This window comes from Haliotis rubra, unplaced genomic scaffold, assembly GCF_003918875.1.
Source record: "Haliotis rubra isolate DU_JTF1 unplaced genomic scaffold, ASM391887v1 Scf1246, whole genome shotgun sequence".
Lineage (NCBI taxonomy): Eukaryota > Metazoa > Mollusca > Gastropoda > Lepetellida > Haliotidae > Haliotis > Haliotis rubra.
Window position 1 is genome coordinate 107,290 of NW_025765166.1, and position 17,165 is coordinate 124,454.

Here is a 17,165-nt window from a genome sequence, read left to right on the forward strand (position 1 = left end):
CACATAGGGAATTTTGTGGGAGATATAATAATACTTTGTGAAAAGATTTGTAAATCTGTGAATCAATTTTGAGTGGAATGTATATGCCTAAGTCATTTCGTAACTTTAGCAGTGAATCTAAATAGAAAGTGTGTCTAAGTTTTGACCCTTGTACAACATATATTTTATTGTTAAAGTTGGACCCATTAAAGCATTAGGTGTGAGATTTAATGAATGTGTCTACTGCTGGACAAGTGATCTGCTTGATTGCCATTTTAGTAGTTAATAATAAGAAAGGTATGATAGTCTATGGATAACAACTTCTTTATTATATCATATTCTTATTTGACAAGTAATTTAGGAATGACTTTTGAGTAATAGGCTCTTACCTTTAAAAGTTTGGGTGATAGACTAGCATGTTCAGCAATCCAGTGATTTTAGTTGTAAATTTGATAAAAGGAACTGGAATATATGTTAGGTGTGTGCTATTTTATGATTTTGTGTCAAGAACAGATTTTGAGTCCTGAATAATATACATGTAGTTACAGGTATGCAGTAGGAACTGAAGATGGGAAAGCTCATTTATGATAATCAGTAATGTTTGCCAGTTCCTAACCTACCATACAAATGAGGATGCCAAAAAAAATCTAAATAGGTTCTAGGAATAGGTTTCAAGTACTGAGCTCTCTCATTTACCTCCTCAGTCCGAAGTCACATATATGGCATGACTATCATGGCCTTTACTTTTCATTGATATTGGTATAGCATACTTATGATGCAGATTCCTAAACAAACACCTTTGACTGGTTGCAAGTAGCAGTATTTAACGAATTGTCATAATGAACAACAATGTTATGTGCTGTGTGTTCAATCACAACAATTACGCAAAATTCTGTTTGTTTTCTGCTTGTGGAAAGAACCTGCATATCATTATATACATGATGTTATATGCATACATATGTATACCTGCTTTCTTCGAAACATCTGTGTTAAGGCAAAATGAAAATAGGACAAGAACAAGATGTTTATTCAGCATCATAGGCCACATGGCAAAGAGTACAAATCATCCTTTGTGCACAAGGGTAGGTGTTATCTTAATGCAATGAAAATATAGAGCATTTAAAATATGGCATTTTATCAATCATCTTCATTCACATTTCGTTTAACAATATACCAATGTGCAGGATTTAAATTATGGAAGTAGGATCGGTTTCAGTTAAATTCATATTACTGCAATATAGTTATTATTACTTGCAGACAGTACTAAATCACAATGAATAATAAAATATTTAATAATCAGATACAGAAACAATAAATCAACACAGGTTTCCATTCAATAAAGAATGTAGAATGTGTAACTTGTTAGTGGCTCTGCTTTACAATCTCTTTTTAAGAGGTACACATGGCCCTGTCACCCAAGTCATGCAATTAACTCTGCATTGTTATGTAACTGAGGCATGTTAGGCATAAAGAAGAAAAACAAAAACAAATGCATGCACGCACGCATGTACGTTACCTGTAAAGGTCCGGGTTAGATTTGGCCTTCAGTAACCATGCGCAGGTTGATGCTCATGATGTTGACCACTGGACTGTCTGATCCAGACATATAGCTTATTGCTGAGTGTGGCGTAAAACTAAACTTACTCACTCCCATGTATATCTGGAAATATATAGGATATCAAACTGGGAGCCAGAGCAAATCATCAACCATTGGATTGTTCAATAACAGACAGTAGAATATGGCCTAAAAATTGGTTCATTATTAAACACATTCATAACAATGAATGCAAATGTGGCCCAGCATGTTGTAGACGATTTGCTAGTGTAAGCTATTTCTGTAGTTGTTTATTGGTGGCATAGAATTATGAAATAAAAAGTACACATTTTAAGAGATTAGGCTTTTTTTCTTATTGCTCATGTTCAGTTAACAAAAAAACAACAATATGATAACACCCTTAAAATAAGAATTTTGCATGTGAAAGTAGATAATATTTCAACTTGTGAGCAGATTCAGAAATCAATGGATCCATAGTGCATGTACTAATTATAAGCCTTTTGACTCTATTATATGGAATCTTAACATATCCATTTCTGGCAGGTAATAGTAAATCACATTTTACACTTGTGAACAGCATCTGAGCGCACAAGATCAACTGTTGATTATGACAGATCTGTGACTATATTATTACACATATTCCCTCCACTATAGCTAGCCATGGGATAACGCTTTTCAAATCTACAGCCTCAATCAATAATGCTACATTGGTGTCATTTGCCCAGCATCCACTGGTAACATGACATTGATATCATTTGCCCCGCTTCGAGTGGTAACATAACATTGATATCATACTGCCCAGCTTCCAGTGGTAACATAACATTGATGTCATACTGCCCAGCTTCCAGTGGTAACTTAACATTGATATCATACTGCACAGCTTCCAGTGGTAACATAACATTGATGTCATACTGCCCAGCTTCCAGTGGTAACATAACATTGATGTCATACTGCCCAGCTTCCAGTGGTAACATAACATTGATGTCTTGATGTCATACTGCACAGCTTCCAGTGGTAACATAACATTGATGTCATACTGCCCAGCTTCCAGTGGTAACATAACATTGATATCATACAGCCCAGCTTCCAGTGGTAACATAACATTGATGTCATACTGCCCAGCTTCCAGACGTAACATAACATTGATGTCATACTGCCCAGCTTCCCAGTGGTAACATAACATTGATGTCTTGATGTCACACCGCACAGCTTCCAGTGGTAACATAACGGTGATGTCATACTGCACAGCTTCCAGTGTTAACATAACATTGATGTCATACTGCCCAGCTTCCAGTGGTAACATAACATTGATGTCATACTGCACAGCTTCCAGTGGTAACATAACATTGATGTCTTGATGTCATACTGCACAGCTTCCAGTGGTAACATAACATTGATGTCATACTGCCCAGCTTCCAGTGGTAACATAACATTGATGTCATACTGCACAGCTTCCAGTGGTAACATAACATTGATGTCATACTGCCCAGCTTCCAGTGGTAATATAACATTGATGTCATACGCACGGCTTCCAGTGGTAACATAACATTCATGTCTTGATGTCATACTGCACAGCTTCCAGTGGTAACATAACATTGATGTCATACTGCACAGCTTCCAGTGGTAACATAAACATTGATATCATACTGCCCAGCTTCCAGTGGTAACATAACATTGATGTCTTGATGTCATACTGCACAGCTTCCAGTGGTAACATAACATTGATGTCATACTGCCCAGCTTCCAGTGGTAACATAACATTGATGTCATACTGCACAGCTTCCAGTGGTAACATAACATTGATATCATACTGCCCAGCTTCCAGTGGTAAAATAGCATTGATTTCATACTGCACAGCTTCCAGTGGTAACATAACATTGATGTCATACTACACAGCTTCCAGTGGTAACATAACATTCATGTCATACTGCACAGCTTCCAGTGGTAACATAACATTCATGTCATACTGCACAGCTTCCAGTGATAACATAACATTGATGTCATACTGCACGGCTTCCAGTGGTAACATAACATTGATGTCATACTGCCCAGCTTTCAGTGGTAACATAACATTGATGTCATACTGCACAGCTTCCAGTGGTAACATAACATTGATGTCATACTGCACAGCTTCCAGTGGTAACATAACATTGATGTCATACTGCACAGCTTCCAGTGGTAACATAACATTGATGTCATACTGCACAGCTTCCAGTGGTAACATAACATTGATGTCAAACTGCACAGCTTCCAGTGGTAACATAACATTGATGTCATACTGCCCAGCTTTCAGTGGTAACATGTAACATTGATGTCATACTGCACAGCTTCCAGTGGTAACATAACATTGATATCATACTGCCCCGCTTCCAGTGGTAACATAACATTGATATCGTACTGCCCAGCTTCCAGTGGTAACATAACATTGATGTCATACTCGCCCAGCTTCCAGTGGTAACTTAACATTGATATCATACTGCACAGCTTCCAGTGGTAACATAACATTGATGTCATACTGCCCAGCTTCCAGTGGTAACATAACATTGATGTCATACTGCCCAGCTTCCAGTGGTAACATAACATTGATGTCTTGATGTCATACTGCACAGCTTCCAGTGGTAACATAACATTGATGTCATACTGCCCAGTTTCCAGTGGTAACATAACATTGATATCATACTGCCCAGCTTCCAGTGGTAACATAACATTGATGTCATACTGCCCAGCTTCCAGACGTAGCATAACATTGATGTCATACTGCCCAGCTTCCAGTGGTAACATAACATTGATGTCTTGATGTCACACTGCACAGCTTCCAGTGGTAACTTATAACATTGATGTCATACTGCACAGCTTCCAGTGTTAACATAACATTGATGTCATACTGCACATCTTTCAGTGGTAACATAACATTGATGTCATACTGCACAGCTTCCAGTGGTAACATAACATTGATGTCTTGATGTCATACTGCACATCTTTCAGTGGTAACATAACATTGATGTCATACTGCCCAGCTTCCAGACGTAGCATAACATTGATGTCATACTGCCCAGCTTCCAGTGGTAACATAACATTGATGTCTTGATGTCACACTGCACAGCTTCCAGTGGTAACATAACATTGATGTCATACTGCACAGCTTCCAGTGTTAACATAACATTGATGTCATACTGCACAGCTTCCAGTGTTAACATAACATTGATGTCATACTGCACAGCTTCCAGTGGTAACATAACATTGATGTCATACTGCACAGCTTCCAGTGGTAACATAACATTGATGTCATACTGCCCAGCTTCCAGTGGTAACATAACATTGATGTCTTGATGTCATACTGCACAGCTTCCAGTGGTAACATAACATTGATGTCATACTGCCCAGCTTCCAGTGGTAACATAACATTGATGTCATACTGCACAGCTTCCAGTGGTAACATAACATTGATATCATACTGCCCAGCTTCCAGTGGTAACATAGCATTGATTTCATACTGCACAGCTTCCAGTGGTAACATAACATTGATGTCATACTACACAGCTTCCAGTGGTAACATAACATTCATGTCATACTGCACAGCTTCCAGTGGTAACATAACATTGATGTCATACTGCACAGCTTCCAGTGGTAACATAACATTGATGTCATACTGCACAGCTTCCAGTGGTAACATAACATTGATGTCATACTGCCCAGCTTTCAGTGGTAACATAACATTGATGTCATACTGCACAGCTTCCAGTGGTAACATAACATTGATGTCATACTGCACAGCTTCCAGTGGTAACATAACATTGATGTCATACTGCACAGCTTCCAGTGGTAACATAACATTGATGTCATACTGCACAGCTTCCAGTGGTAACATAACATTGATGTCAAACTGCACAGCTTCCAGTGGTAACATAACATTGATGTCATACTGCCCAGCTTTCAGTGGTAACATAACATTGATGTCATACTGCACAGCTTCCAGTGGTAACATAACATTGATATCATACTGCCCAGCTTCCAGTGGTAACATAACATTGATGTCTTGATGTCATACTGCACAGCTTCTAGTGGTAACATAACATTGATGTCATACTGCCCAGTTTCCAGTGGTAACATAACATTGATATCATACTGCCCAGCTTCCAGTGGTAACATAACATTGATGTCATACTGCCCAGCTTCCAGTGGTAACATAACATTGATGTCATACTGCCCAGCTTCCAGTGGTAACATAACATTGATGTCTTGATGTCATACTGCACAGCTTCCAGTGGTAACATAACATTGATGTCATACTGCCCAGCTTCCAGTGGTAACATAACATTGATGTCATACTGCACAGCTTCCAGTGGTAACATAACATTGATGTCATACTGCCCAGCTTCCAGTGGTAACATAACATTGATGTCTTGATGTCATACTGCACAGCTTCCAGTGGTAACATAACATTGATGTCATACTGCCCAGCTTCCAGTGGTAACATAACATTGATGTCATACTGCACAGCTTCCAGTGGTAACATAACATTGATATCATACTGCCCAGCTTCCAGTGGTAACATAGCACTGATTTCATACTGCACAGCTTCCAGTGGTAACATAACATTGATGTCATACTACACAGCTTCCAGTGGTAACACAACATTCATGTCTTGATGTCATACTGCACAGCTTCCAGTGGTAACATAACATTGATGTCATACTGCCCAGCTTCCAGTGGTAACATAACATTGATGTCATACTGCCCAGCTTCCAGTGGTAACATAACATTGATGTCTTGATGTCATACTGCCCAGCTTCCAGTGGTAACATAACATTGATGTCATACTGCCCAGCTTCCAGTGGTAACATAACATTGATGTCATACTGCACAGCTTCCAGTGGTAACATAACATTGATGTCATACTGCACAGCTTCCAGTGGTAACATAACATTGATGTCATACTTCCCAGCTTCCAGTGGTAACATAACATTGATGTCATACTGCCCAGCTTCCAGTGGTAACATAACATTGATGTCATACTGCCCAGCTTCCAGTGGTAACATTGATGTCATACTGCACAGCTTCCAGTGGTAACATAACATTGATATCATACTGCCCAGCTTTCAGTGGTAACATGACATTGATGTCATACTGCCCAGCTTCCAGTGGTAACATAACATTGATGTCATACTGCACAGCTTCCAGTGGTAACATAACATTGATGTCATACTGCACAGCTTCCAGTGATAACATAACATTGATGTCATACTGCCCAGCTTCCAGACGTAGCATAACATTGATGTCATACTGCCCAGCTTCCAGTGGTAACATAACATTGATGTCTTGATGTCACACTGCACAGCTTCCAGTGGTAACATAACATTGATGTCATACTGCACAGCTTCCAGTGTTAACATAACATTGATGTCATACTGCACATCTTTCAGTGGTAACATAACATTGATGTCATACTGCACAGCTTCCAGTGGTAACATAACATTGATGTCTTGATGTCATACTGCACAGCTTCCAGTGGTAACATAACATTGATGTCATACTGCCCAGCTTCCAGTGGTAACATAACATTGATATCATACTGCACAGCTTCCAGTGGTAACATAACATTGATGTCATACTGCCCAGCTTCCAGTGGTAACATAACATTGATGTCATACTACACAGCTTCCAGTGGTAACACAACATTCATGTCTTGATGTCATACTGCACAGCTTCCAGTGGTAACATAACATTGATGTCATACTGCACAGCTTCCAGTGGTAACATAACATTGATGTCATACTGCCCAGCTTCCAGTGGTAACATAACATTGATGTCTTGATGTCATACTGCACAGCTTCCAGTGGTAACATAACATTGATGTCATACTGCCCAGCTTCCAGTGGTAACATAACATTGATGTCATACTGCACAGCTTCCAGTGGTAACATAACATTGATATCATACTGCCCAGCTTCCAGTGGTAACATAGCATTGATTTCATACTGCACAGCTTCCAGTGGTAACATAACATTGATGTCATACTACACGGCTTCCAGTAGTAACATAACATTCATGTCATACCGCCCAGCTTCCAGTGGTAACATAACATTGATGTCATACTGCACAGCTTCCAGTGGTAACATAACATTGATGTCATACTGCACAGCTTCCAGTGGTAACATAACATTGATGTCATACTGCCCAGCTTTCAGTGGTAACATAACATTGATGTCATACTGCACAGCTTCCAGTGGTAACATAACATTGATGTCATACTGCACAGCTTCCAGTGGTAACATAACATTGATGTCATACTGCCCAGCTTCAGTGGTAACATAACATTGATGTCATACTGCACAGCTTCCAGTGGTAACATAACATTGATATCATACTGCCCAGCTTCCAGTGGTAACATAACATTGATGTCTTGATGTCATACTGCACAGCTTCTAGTGGTAACATAACATTGATGTCATAACTGCCCAGTTTCCAGTGGTAACATAACATTGATATCATACTGCCCAGCTTCCAGTGGTAACATAACATTGATGTCATACTGCCCAGCTTCCAGTGGTAACATAACATTGATGTCATACTGCCCAGCTTCCAGTGGTAACATAACATTGATGTCTTGATGTCATACTGCACAGCTTCCAGTGGTAACATAACATTGATGTCATACTGCCCAGCTTCCAGTGGTAACATAACATTGATGTCATACTGCACAGCTTCCAGTGGTAACATAACATTGATGTCATACTGCCCAGCTTCCAGTGGTAACATAACATTGATGTCTTGATGTCATACTGCACAGCTTCCAGTGGTAACATAACATTGATGTCATACTGCCCAGCTTCCAGTGGTAACATAACATTGATGTCATACTGCACAGCTTCCAGTGGTAACATAACATTGATATCATACTGCCCAGCTTCCAGTGGTAACATAGCATTGATTTCAAACTGCACAGCTTCCAGTGGTAACATAACATTGATGTCATACTACACAGCTTCCAGTGGTAACATAACATTCTATGTCTTGATGTCATAACTGCCCAGCTTCCAGTGGTAACATAACATTGATGTCATACTGCACAGCTTCCAGTGGTAACATAACATTGATATCATACTCGCCCAGCTACCAGTGGTAACATAACATTGATGTCTTGATGTCATACTCGCCCAGCTTCCAGTGGTAACATAACATTGATGTCAAACTGCACAGCTTCCAGTGGTAACATAACATTGATGTCATACTGCACAGCTTCCAGTGGTAACATAACATTGATGTCATAATTGCACAGCTTCCATTGGTAACATAACATTGATATCATACTTCCCAGCTTCCAGTGGTAACATAACATTGATGTCATACCGCCCAGCTTCCAGTGGTAACATAACATTGATGTCATACTGCCCAGCTTCCAGTGGTAACATTGATGTCATACTGCACAGCTTCCAGTGGTAACATAACATTGATATCATACTGCCCAGCTTTCAGTGGTAACATAACATTGATGTCATACTGCCCAGCTTCCAGTGGTAACATAACATTGATGTCATACTGCACAGCTTCCAGTGGTAACATAACATTGATGTCATACTGCACAGCTTCCAGTGGTAACATAACATTGATGTCATACTGCCCAGCTCCCAGTGGTAACATAACATTGATGTCATACTGCACAGCTTCCAGTGGTAACATAACATTGATGTCATACTTCCCAGCTTCCAGTGGTAACATAACATTGATGTCATACTGCACAGCTTCCAGTGGTAACATAACATTGATGTCATACTGCACAGCTTCCAGTGGTAACATAACATTGATGTCATACTGCACAGCTTCCATTGGTAACGTAACATTGATATCATACTTCCCAGCTTCCAGTGGTAACATAACATTGATGTCATACTGCCCAGCTTCCAGTGGTAATACGACATTGATGTCATACTGCCCAGCTTCCAGTGGTAACATAACATTGATGTCATACTGCACAGCTTCCAGTGGTAACATAACATTGATGTCATACTGCACAGCTTCCAGTGGTAACATAACATTGATGTCATACTGCACAGCTTCCAGTGGTAACATAACATTGATGTCATACCGCACAGCTTCCAGTGGTAACATAACATTGATATCATACTTCCCAGCTTCCAGTGGTAACATAACATTGATGTCATGCTGCACAGCTTCCAGTGGTAACATAACATTGATGTCATACTGCACAGCTTCCAGTGGTAACATTGATGTCATACTGCACAGCTTCCAGTGGTAACATAACATTGATATCATACTGCCCAGCTTTCAGTGGTAACATAACATTGATGTCATACTGCCCAGCTTCCAATGGTAACATAACATTGATGTCATACTGCACAGCTTCCAGTGGAAAATAACATTGATGTCATACTGCACAGCTTCCAGTGATAACATAACATTGATGTCATACTGCACAGCTTCCAGTGGTAACATAACATTGATGTCAAACTGCACAGCTTCCAGTGGTAACATAACATTGATGTCATACTGCACAGCTTCCAGTGGTAACATAACATTGATGTCATACTGCACAGCTTCCATTGGTAACGTAACATTGATATCATACTTCCCAGCTTCCAGTGGTAACATAACATTGATGTCATACTGCACAGCTTCCAGTGGTAACATGACATTGATGTCATACTGCACAGCTTCCAGTGGTAACATAACATTGATGTCATACTGCACAGCTTCCAGTGGTAACATAACATTGATGTCAAACTGCACAGCTTCCAGTGGTAACATAACATTGATGTCATACTGCACAGCTTCCAGTGGTAACATAACATTGATGTCATACTGCACAGCTTCCAGTGGTAACATAACATTGATGTCATACTTCCCAGCTTCCAGTGGTAACATAACATTGATGTCATACTTCCAGCTTCCAGTGGTAACATAACATTGATGTCATACTGCACAGCTTCCAGTGGTAACATTGATGTCATACTGCACAGCTTCCAGTGGTAACATAACATTGATATCATACTGCTCCAGCTTTCAGTGGTAACATAACATTGATGTCATACTGCCCAGCTTCCAATGGTAACATAACATTGATGTCATACTGCACAGCTTCCAGTGGAAAAAAATAACATTGATGTCATACTGCACAGCTTCCAGTGATAACATAACATTGATGTCATACTGCCCAGCTTCCAGTGGTAACATAACATTGATGTCATACTGCACAGCTTCCAGTGGTAACATAACATTGATGTCATACTGCACAGCTTCCAGTGGTAACATAACATTGATGTCAAACTGCACAGCTTCCAGTGGTAACATAACATTGATGTCATACTGCCCAGCTTCCAGTGGTAACATAACATTGATGTCATACTGCACAGCTTCCAGTGGTAACATAACATTGATATCATACTGCCCAGCTTCCAGTGGTAACATAACATTGATGTCATACTGCCCAGCTTCCAGTGGTAACATAACATTGATGTCATACTGCCCAGCTTCCAGTGGTAACATTGATGTCATACTGCACAGCTTCCAGTGGTAACATAACATTGATGTCATACTGCCCAGCTTTCAGTGGTAACATAACATTGATGTCATACTGCCCAGCTTCCAGTGGTAACATAACATTGATGTCATACTACACAGCTTCCAGTGGAAAATAACATTGATGTCATACTGCACAGCTTCCAGTGGTAACATAACATTGATGTCATACTGCCCAGCTCCCAGTGGTAACATAACATTGATGTCATACTGCACAGCTTCCAGTGGTAACATAACATTGATGTCATACTGCACAGCTTCCAGTGGTAATAGACCCGTGAAGATCCGGGTTAGAATTTATCTTCGGTAACCCATGCTTGTCGTGAGGGGCGACTAATCGGATCGGGTGGTGAAGCTCGCTGGAAATTTTGACATACATTTCATCCTATCAAAAGTTCGTAGATCGATGCTCCTGCTGTTAAGCACTGGATTGTCTGGTCCAGACTCGATTATTAGACCGACGCCGTGTAGCTAAAATATTGCTAAGCGCGGCCTAAAAATGAACTCACCATTAGTAATATTACATTTATTAATTTTATGTCATACTGTTCAGCGGTATTCCCGTACATGGGGCTGAAGTGAAATAGAATGTAAGTTTGCGTGAAGATTAATGCACTTATGTAGCGAGGTGTGCGTGCATGCGTGAGTTGGTTGTCTCAAACAATAAAAACAATACAAGCATGTAAATCAGTGCATCCCTCTTAGATTTATGTTAGTTAAACTACGAGGCTGACTCTGTACCCATGTAAACCAACAGTCACTGAAAGTACCATCCAACAATAAAGATGCTGATATTGTCATTATCTCGTTATTTCGTAAGAGGTAACTGAAAAACGTCTGGTGGTAAACATTTGGTTTCTTGGTGGATTATGGACTCATCGTCTCTGTGAAATGTCCGAGACGATATGCAACTACTCCATGGCCAGACTTTGATAACATGGTAATATTGATACATTAATAGAAGATTTGATATTGATAAAAGGTAAACTGTTACTATGTGGTGACTTTAACATTCACGCTGAAAACATAGACCTTCCTGAAAAACAGTTAAGTTTCTGGGTCTTCTGACCTCGTATGGTCTTCTCCAGCATATTCAGGAACCAACCCATGTGAAGAACCATACACTGGATCTTGTGGATCACCAGGAAGGATGACTTAAATGTCAAGAACATTCACATGGATCATTCTGTCATGTCAGACCACTTTGCTGTGCTAGCTACAACCAGCTTCCAAAGTGCCCCTGGAGGCAGAGAGGAATGTAATAACATTTCGGAAATGGAAGAACATTGACATGGTGCAGTTCAAAACCGAGCTGAAAGAGATTCTCTGGTTCAAGACACTGGTACTGGAGTATATGGGGAAATGGCTGGAGAATTATGCATACACCATTGTAACTGTAACTGTTCATTTTGAGAGAGGCATGGTACAACGATGAAATCCGTGCAGCAAAAAGAGAACGGCGTAAACTGGAAAGAATTATGCGACACAGTGGGCTCACTGTACATAAAGAGATGCACTCCAAGCAACGGAATAGGGTAAATGCATTGGTTGAGCAGGCGAAGAGGACATATTTCACTGACATCGTGGAAGCTGCAAAAGACCAGAAGGAAATATTCAAGATCTCTAACAGACTACTGTTCAAGACAAAGTCTCAAGCCTTACCAGACAGTCTCTCCTGAAGACGTTATTGCTGAAACATTCTCATCATTCTTCACAGAAAAGATTGAGAAAATTCGATCATACCTCACAAGTTTGCAGACGATCATACAAACTCTCACCCACAGCTCATGCCGACATGAATATGACGGATATTCCAGAGCTGTCTTGTTTCCTACCAGCATCTGATATGGAGGTGAGACAGGTGATTGTGAGGAGTCCCTACAAAGTCTTGTTCACTCAGACCCCATGCCGACTTGGTTGTTGAAGGAGTGTCTGGATGAGACAGTACCAACACTAACCAGTGTGATCAATGCTTCCTTCAGTCAAGCTTGTGTTCCTAGAACCTTCAAGTTAGCATCTATAACACCACTGATCAAGAAGCTTCGGCTGATTCAAACAACCTAAAAAATTACAGACCAGTCTCCAACTTGCCCTTTGCTGCTAAGATCATGGAGAGAGTGGTAGCGTCAAGGCTTTAATGATCATATCATCCGAACTGGGAAAGAAGAAACATTGCAGTCCGCATTACCGATGTCATCATAGCACGGAAACGCTCTTGTGTGTGTGCAGAGTGAATTGCTGCAGGCAATTGATTCCAGATGGTGCGGCAAGTGTTGGTGTTGCCTCGATTTGTCAGCCGCTTTGGACACAATTGATCAGTCCATTCTTCCCAAGAGATTGAATGAGAGATTCGGTGTTACTGGTGAAGCTTATTATTTCTGGCTGAGTCCCATCTGTCAGGACGATTTCAGGCTGTGAGAGTCAATGGGCAAATGTCAGAGAAAGTTAGCCTCAAGTATGGAGTTCCACAGGGTTCTGTACTGGGACCAGTGTTGTCTACAATCTATACATCACCTCTTGGGGACATTGCTCGCGCTAATAATCTCTCGTTCCATCTCTACGCTGATGACACTCCAGCTGTATCTGGCCTTCAAGCCCTCCAACAGAACATCAGTAGTGAGGATTCATATCGTCGTTTGATGAACTGTATCAAGGACATCAAGGACTGGATGACCCTAAACTTTCTCAAGCTCAACAGTGAGAAGACGGAACTGCTGATTCTCCTTCAAAGTCAACGAGAAGTAAACTTGCTCTGCCCATCTTTGAAATTGGAGGCTGCATCATTGAACCAAGCAAAGAAGCACGAAATCTGGGATTTGTATTTGACTCATCTATGAATGCAGAGTCCCATGTAAAACAAAGCATGCAGACATGCATATTTTAATATTCGGAAACATTGCCCAAATACGTCGATTTGTAAATCTTAAGACCGTAACATCTCTTGTTCAGTGCTGTGTTGTGTCCCATTTAGATTACTGCAATGCTCTTCTAATTGGACTACCAAAGCAATTGATTGCAAAGCTGCAGCGCGTTCAGAATTGTGCAGCTAGACTCGTGACAAAGACACAGAAAGACAGCCACATTTTCCAGTGCTAAAGAAACTTCATTGGTTGAAGGTGGCAGACAGAATCACTCTATAAAGTGCGCTCCTGTTAACCTTCAAAGCAAGGACAGGCCTAGCCCCTGTGTATCTCCAGGAACTCCTCCAGGAATACAGTGCCAGCAGGGTCTCTTAGATCCATTGGATAAAGCATGCTGTGTGTTCCATAACGCAAGAACCACCACCTATGGAGATCGATCATTCGCCAGAGCAGCTCCACGACTCTGGAATGATCTGCCAATAAAACTGAGACTTATAAATAACTTGGCAACCTTTAAAACCAATCTCAAGACTCACCTATTCTCAAAGACATACGCCTAGACCGAGTGGACCTTTGCTTATACATGTGACATGCATCCTCTCAAAGCGCTTTGAGCAGTTATACCTGACTGGATTCTTGCGCCATATAAGTTCTTAGTTGATGATGATGATGATTGATGACAGCATTCCAATGTCACCTGGCATGGCCATGTCTAGTCGCCCCACACCATCAGTGACTACAGCCTCACCTGTGTGCAACGTTGTTATACACACTGCAGTGGCAATGGATCATAAAAGGTTTAGGCTAAGTCTATACATACTATCAACTGGGTTCCACACTATTAGTTCCTCCAACAGACTTATTGCGGTATCGTTTGGGAACATATCACACCTATGATAGATATATATATTCCAGATACAGATCCTTCCCGCCTTCTTTCTGGGACCCGTGAAGATCCGGGTGGTCAAGTTCGCTGACTTGGTTGACACATGTCATAGTATCCCAATTGTGTATATCGATCCTCATGCCATTGACCACTGGATTGTCAGGTGCAGACTTGATTATTTACAGACCGTCTCTGTGTATCTGGAATATTGCCGAGTGTGGCGTAAAACTTAACTCACGATTTCTTTCTGTGAGGTGAAAGTGATATATCTGATATACACCCTCCATGCCTCTCTGTGTGGATTATATATATAGGGAGGAGAGGGGAGAGTGATATATCTGATATACACCCTCCATGCCGCTCTGTGTGGATTATATATATAGGGAGGAGAGGGGAGAGTGATATATCTGATATACACCCTCCATGCCGCTCTGTGTGGATTATATATATAGGGAGGAGAGGGGAGTGATATATCTGATATACACCTCCATGCCGCTCTGTGTGGATTATATATATAGGAGGAGAGGGGAGAGGATATATCTGATATACACCTCCATGCCGCTCTGTGTAGATTATATATAGGGAGGAGAGGGAGAGTGATATATCTGATATACAACCTCCATGCCTCTGTGTGGATTATATATATAGGGAGTGAGAGGGAGAGGTGTATAATGGTTATATAATTTTCCAGTGTGGTTCCCACACTTTGCTAGCCAGTCGGGCTAGCTATGCCTGAAAATGTATAGTCTACAAAATAATTAACTATCCCGAAATTTGAATGTAGAAACTAAGCAAAAGATAGACGGGAATAATATATTGTCGGCATGACACGGGTTTCACCATTAAGCTGCTAATATCGTGAACATTTTTATTAGACCATAATCTTGCATGATCTAAAAGTGTATTATAACTTAACAAGTCGGAGAGAGGTATATTTATGACCCTTGAAAATTCACTACAACCTTTTTTTGTAGTGACTGTGAAGATTTACTGGCCCGACTGGATTTTTGGTAGCCACGGGCTAGTGGGCCGGTGGCTATTTAACGGTGTGGTGCTGGGAAGGCTAAAATTTATTTTTCAGATGTCCCGGAAGGCTAAAATGTATATTTCGGATTTCCTGGGAGAGCTAATTTCCACGATGTTGGGGAGTACCGCCAAAGCTAAAGATACGGTGCCGGGAAGCATAATCCATCTCGGGAGTAGATAGATTTCTTTTCAATTTTTTTTGTTAATTACCGTTATCTGTACTCTGTACTGTATAATAATATTTTATAAATTGCACATTTCGATGAGTTGCACAGAGCACTAAAGATAAACTCAATAATTCCTGCCTTAACCATATTCAGTTAATCCAATGTTTGACAAAATACCTTTAACCTGCCAATTTTCTTACACCACACGTCTCCACCTCCTCATACAAACACTCACAACAACCTTGTACAATGCTATTTTCAGACACAAGAAGCGTACACCAATATTTAATCATGCTATATTGCCCTTTACATACGAGCGGATAACGACCTAACTCGGCATAATCCAATGGAATTACATGTTGATTTCTTAACTGCTGAAAACCTTTTACCTAAATCCAAATGCAACCTTTCAATATTTAAGCCTTTATTATATCCCCATATCTCAGACGCATAAGATAGTATACTACCACATAACGATCAAAGACAAATAAACAATTCCAGATTGAGAGAGAGCGACCTGATATTATTGCAAATTGAAAAGGGGGCCATCCTACCCTGGTCAGACAACTGCAGCTGTGCCTTTGAGAATCGGTTATTTCTGTTAAAACCTATTCCTAAATGTAAACGTATCGACAACCTCTTTGACACAACCATTATATAACGAACGTTCTGACGATTTAACTTTACCAACCCTTCTGAAGACCATTATCTTTGTTTTAGCAATATTTACTTCAAGTTCCCACCGTGTGGAATAAGCTGACAACGAATTCAACTGTGTTTGCAGCCTTTCAACAGATTCAGGAAAATAACAAGATCTTCAGCATACATAAGCAGAAACATATTTAAAGATTTAAACTCGTGAGGTATACATTTATCTTTTAGGAAAGACTCCTCAAAATGAACTATCTAATGTCGGATTAAAGAAAATGTGCAATGAAGAATAGACGTGAAAATGTGTACATAACTTTATTTAGATTTTTATATGTGTTCAAATAAAAGAGCGTCCCCGTTAATCCTATTTTCTCTGTACTTTGTCAGAGCCTCCGAGTGAGGCGCGCTGTGTTCATTCAGCCATAACATTGTATTGCAAGTACCGCGAAGGCTACGCTCATTGTACCGAGAAGCGTGACGATTTTAGCCTTATATATAACACC

The 17,165-nt window shown here is 40.5% G+C and overlaps 1 protein-coding gene across 1 annotated transcript in view; it reads left to right on the top strand.

The window, feature by feature from the left end:
• LOC124266302 overlaps positions 1–17,165 on the top strand; it is a 102,144-nt gene that overhangs the window by 69,787 nt on the left and 15,192 nt on the right. The gene's annotated exons all lie outside the window — the stretch shown is intronic.